The sequence below is a fragment of the Lacerta agilis genome, chromosome 7, assembly GCF_009819535.1.
Source record: "Lacerta agilis isolate rLacAgi1 chromosome 7, rLacAgi1.pri, whole genome shotgun sequence".
Taxonomy (NCBI): Eukaryota; Metazoa; Chordata; class Lepidosauria; order Squamata; family Lacertidae; genus Lacerta; species Lacerta agilis.
Genome location: NC_046318.1, coordinates 53,815,204 through 53,821,385, shown reverse-complemented (window position 1 = coordinate 53,821,385; position 6,182 = coordinate 53,815,204).

The following is a 6,182-nucleotide window of genomic DNA, read 5'->3' as shown; positions in this document are numbered from 1 at the left end:
CTCAAATCCGACCACACTTAACCAAGACCTTCTTCCCCTTTTCTCCTCCAACTTCTATCAACTATGGGCTCATCTACACTTGCCCCGTACCAAGAAAACATGGTTCCAAGAGGTTTTCCATTTGCCACATCACATTCCCTGGCAAAACCCGCTGTTTAACACTGAATCAGGAAAAACGGTTGACTTTTGTTCCTCTACACCAGAGGTGTATCTTCCAGATGCTGGCGTCCTCCAGATACTTTAGACTGCAACTCTGATCATGCCCAACCAGCAAAGCCAATGGTCAAGGATAATGGTTTTTTTTTAGTCCAAAGCATTCAAAGGGCACTATTTTGGCTGCCCCTACTCAACATCAACCTCCCTCCTGTTGTGGCCAACTCAGGTTGTGTTTTTTGTCTTTTAATGGACATGGGCTGTGAACATACTAGCTGCCATGCCACTCACCATTTTTATTTCTTCAAAAGCAGTTAGAATTGGAAGAGAACCACACGAGTCCTGTTGGTCCAGAAAGTGCTTACATAACTTATTAGCATACACACAAATTTCACTGGTATTGGATGCCAATAAAGTTTGTAACAAAGGAAGGTGCTTTCAAAATACTGAGAACCAGAAAAAATTGCGATCAACAGAATAAAAGCAAGAAAGGCTTTATTTTGACCTATGCACATCTACTGTATATTTTGGAAAGTTGTTTGTCTGTTTGCTATGCATTTGGACACCTTTTAAGTAATCACAACCAAATTTTGCGTTATGGTTCTTGAGATCAAGGAGCAAGTTTTTGTCTATGTTTGGATATACTTGGACACCATTTTGAATCAAGACTGAACCTTTCAAAACTGTGGTGATTTTAAACTCTGATTTCAAAACAACATTGATTTTTTTGGGTTTCTTAGAATTACCAAGCAATGCTGGCGATGAGGCTGCTGGTAATTTATATAGAACAAATAGCAAACTCAAAGAGTCCCTTCTTCAGTTGTTGGCAGTTTAAGTGGAAAAAGTAAACACTAGCCTTCATGTCTGTAAACTAAGGTCTCTGTGTAAACTGCCAACAGTTGAAGAGAAATATGAAGACCCTGGCGTATTTGTTATAAACACCCTGTATTAATTAGTTTGTTTTTTAAGTACCATTATCTGCTTTGCCCACTCAGAGATCAATGAGGTCACTTTAATTGACTCGCTTCTTATGTTAACAAGCCACAATATGGCAGTTACAAACTACAGGCCTGAGCTAGCAAAGCATTCAGCATTCCAGAAACACGGGCTAATTCTCAAGTGCATTGCAACTTCTGCAAGTGTTTGTCACTGTGCAGACCAAACGCTGTAAATTTATGTTCAATTTGCACATACACAAGATGTGAGGCAGTGGAGAATCTGGCATTAGGAATTAAATAATATAAAGTTTTTGCTCTAGGCTTTCAAAAGGTGCAAATAATTTGCGTTGGATGAGCTCTAGTATTTCAAACATCAGACCTTTTAAAATAAGATCTTAAGAGGGATCTTGAATAGCCAGAAGGGGGGAAATGTAGCATTTTACTTTTACCACAAAAGATACTATGACAGAGTAAGAACCTGTGGCCATATAGATGTTGTTGGACTCCAACTTCCATCAACTCTAGCCAGTATAGCCAATGGTAAAGGACATGGGAATTACAGTCCAGAAAATCATCAGGAAGACCACAGTTTTCTATTTCTGTATTAATCCATCTGAAGCAGTCACATACCCAATATAATTAAGATTTTTGTAGGTCACCAGTCACTTCCAATATATGTTCCCTATCTGACAATATCCTTTGAGCTACAGTGCTTCAGAATCAGGTTTTTATCTGTTTACACATAGGCTACTCCATCTCCATGCTATTTCCTTTATATAATACCCCTTAAGTTTTGGTGTTTCTTTGTTATTACTTTATTATTGGATAGGGAGAGATTATCTCTTCCCACCCCCACCCCACCGTTTCCAGAATTAATAAGAACAACAAGAAGCAAATATTCACAGCTCTTCATCCTTTTTAACAACTCAAACGGGAGAGTTCACATTTCTTCAGGTGATGGTATGAATTATTCAAGACATTGACATAAAAAGGTGATACTGATTTGTGATCGGTATGTAAGCTGTAGTTTAAGTCTGCATCTACATTTTTATTGTTATCCTCCCTGCCTTTTACTTATGTTTCTTTTTGAAAAAAGAATACTTAGGGTTTCATTTCAGTATTCCTTAACAGGGATAAAGTGCTACGGGTGGTTCCTGAGAATGAGAAAGCAGCAGAGACACTGAAGATCCTTTCTCAACAACTTGAGGTGAGTTTGGGGGCCTGGGATTGCTATGGACTGAGGGACAGAATGTGCAGAGTGTTTCATCAGAGGTTTTTAAGTGTGTTATGAAGGATCCTTGACACCCATATCTCTGTCTCAATCTCTATCTATCTATCTATTCATTCCAGCTTGTGGTCTGAAGGCACTTGAGGGCACCAAGTTGCTGAAGCTAAGTCCTTCTGGGTCTGTTAAGAGCTTAGATGGCAGCTTACACAGGCTTTCTGGGAGCCATATGCACATTACACTGCATTCAAAGACAGAAAAGGCAGTATATAAACATGAGGCAGTAAGAACATGAATGGATGGATGGATGGATGAATGCTTAGGGAGGCTAGAAGAACTGAAGGTTAGTTGTTGTTTTTTGGACTGACAGGACTTCTGGCCAATCTAATAATTGCAGTCTTTAATCCAGTACTAAGCAACCTGTGGCTTCCAGTCTAATTTTATGCAGTCCTCCAGACGTTACAGTCTGCCCCCTGGTCCACCCCTCTGGAAATCATTTTCTCTTTGACAGCATGCGTGTGGAGAAATGGAGAAAAACATGAGAGAGATGTGCTGACAAAGAAAGTGAGGGTGAGACCAGAACAAAGCAATCCTGTGAACCCTTCCCACTTTTGTCTCTGGCCCCACCTACTGCCATTAACTGATTATCCCCAAAGGAAACTGCTTTGAGGTTGAAACAAAATAAAAAAATTCCTTCCAGTAGCACCTTAGAGAGCAACTAAGTTTGTTATTGGTACTATCTGAAGAAGTGTGCATGCACACAAAAGCTCATACCAATAACAAACTTAGTTGGTCTCTAAGGTGCTACTGGAAGGAATTTTTTTATTTTGTTTCGACTATGGCAGACCAACACGGCTACCTGTACCTGTAACTACTGCTTTGAGGTTGTTGTTTTTACAATCAAGTGGTATATAAATTATAAATAAATACAGGAATGCAGCTTGATTGCTAGCAATCCATAGCATAAGAACCTACTTCATACAAGATCAGATTATTCGTCCATTTAGCTCAGAATTGTGGCAGGAACTGTCCAGGGTCTCTGGCAGAGGTCTTCCAAATTGCTTGCCTGGTTGATTTAAATGAAGATACCAGGGATGGATTCTGGAACCACCTGTACTGTATGGCTGGAACCACATGCACTGTATGGCTAAGCGGTGGTCCTTCCCCACAGAGTTTATTCTGTGCTTAGTTATAAGCCATTTGCAAAAGACAGGGCGAGAGGCATCAGGAAAACATCTTTCTAGACCATATGAACCCTGTCTGATTCCCATACTTCGACAGTGTTTATATAGTTCTGTCTTAAGCATGTCTCTAATATTATTGTAATCCTTTTTAAGCAACAAACATTTTTTTCTTTTATGAGCAGTAGCTGTGTACAGTCGTGAACAATTTCCTCCAAAGCATCTTTGCAATACTTGCCTAGCTGTACATCATAAATAGGAGACTATTGTCTCCACATGTGTAATTTATGGACAAATAGAGTCTTATCAGTGCAGCAAGAAATAAAGAACAAAGTAAGGGATGATGATCAAGAATGTCAAGAACCAATGTTATCATATGAGGAATTCCTGAGTATCTGTATTTTTAAATAACAGGCATGCCTGATACCAGATTGAAAAAAGCTAGATGTCGGGGTTTGGGTGCTGGAGCTCCTCGTGCACGGCCTTGGATTGGTTATGCACGAGGTACCAGTTGCGGGGAAAGTGGCCAGCGTTCCGCGTGCTTTTGAGCACGGTCGCCGGCCAAGCCTCACAGTCTGAAGGATGATGAGTAAGCCAATTGAAGACTCTGGTGGTGTGTGAGTTCCTAATTGCCTTCTTTAAAGAAACGTTGCCTCGTGAAATAAAATATGTACCCTGACTCTGAATAGACGGACCAATTTACAGAAAATTAAAAATTTTACTTTACTCCCCCCGTTAACCCCAAAGGAAGACAGACACCGGTTGTATCTTTAGTGGCTTCGGCAGAACCCGCGTAGGCTCGTCCCCTAAGCTAAGTTCTCCTAAGCTTAAAGACCCTGCGCGCCCAATCTTCCGCGAGGCTAACTAAATAAACTAAAACCGAAATATCTTCCGCGGGCCTAACCCTAGGCTAACCTAAAGAAAACCTAACTAAGGCTAAACCGAATGATCTTCCGCGATCTAACTCTAACTAAAAGAAAAACCCATCCAACCCGTCCAGCCCGCTCCTAATCCCTTAAACTAAACTTGACTTCAACTAAAACCCAACTAAAAGAACATAAACGAACTTCTCCTAAAGAACGTGCGGTCTCGTGCCTAAGCGGGGTGCCTCTGCCTTTTATTAGGGAACAAACGTGACATCATCATTAGTACTTTAACCAATAAAATCACTGTTGCTGCCCTCCAAAAGGGCGGGAAGCAAGTTTAACGCTCATTAACAACTTTGAACATGACCGGATCTACAAAATAAAGGCGGATTAATCTTGTAAGTGAATCACACTATTCATTCATGCTTTCACTTTCACTTTTGCGCGCAATTATACCAAAAGTAGACCTCGAAAAACTTATAAAATAACCAAATAAATATGAATCCATGGCGGATCCGTGAAACGTATTCCGACAGCTAGATTGATTGCCTTCAAGCATGACCTCAATAGGGATTTCAAATAGGGTCGCCACTTAAATAGAGGAGATGTTTCACCATAAAAAGGAGGAGATAATATACACAATCTTACTGTCATGGGGAAGACTGTGATCAAGTGACCTGTGTGGCTGCTCAGTTTATGGACCAGGTGCTGACCATTGATGGACAAACCCAAGATCCCTCCTGTTCTCCCTTATTATGGCTCTTTATCTTTAAACTAGGACCTGCAAACATTCCAATAGAGAACTGCCCCCTAACAGTCCTTCAAACCAAGGATTGTCCTCTTCAAAGTGGGACATGTGGTCATCCTATGATCCAGCCAGTTGCTATCTGATAGCGGACAGGATGACATCGCTTCCACCATCCCCAAACGCCATGCAAAACAGCCACATATTTCTGCCTCTGCAAATCTATCAGCACAGCAAAGCTTGATAAGCTGAAGAGTGAAAGAGCCAAAGGATAGCAACAACATACAAATTGCTTTAATTTTATGCTTACCTTCAAGGTAAATTTGAGACCTTAGAATGCAGGCATGTTTTAAGAAGCACATACTGAGTGCTTCTGGCTTATGTTGTAAATCTAAGTCACCTATCACATTACCAAAATTCTTCCTTCCTCAAGGGAAAAAGCAAATAAATTTGAAACCAGTGTAATAAAGTTGAGAATCTATCCAAGAAGGAACTTGTTTATGCCCAAAGAAATGTAAGCCCACAAAAGGTTTATTCTAATTGGTTCGTTCTCAGTTTACCCTTGGCATATTTGTGTTTTCCACCAAGTGCACACACTGCACTTAGGCAAATTTGTAAAGCTACTATTCTTTGACAAATTTATGTATTCTGTGCAATGCCTTGTTCAAATCTCTGCAACCATGTTTTCCCCCCAGGAGAAAAATGGGGGAGGGGAGTGTGGGGCAAGATAAGTTCTCAGCTTCTGTTTACTCATGCTGTGGTTTAGGGACAGGTCAACGATTCAGTTCCCAACATCTAAGCCTGGGCCGCCCATGAAGCGGACTGAAGTAGCCACTTTGGGGGCCGGCACTTCCCCATTTTGCCTCAGGTGGCAAAACAGAATGGGCTGCCCCTGCCAACATTTCAAGGCAGGGCTGAGAGAGACCCCTGTCCGAAACCCAGGAGAGCCATTGCCAATCAGTGTTGACAATAGTGAGCTACATAGTGTGTCTGTGTATAATACACCTTCCTATGTTCCTATCTCCCCACACTTGTCGTAGGAATTCAGCCTCACCACATGATGGCTATTGCAAA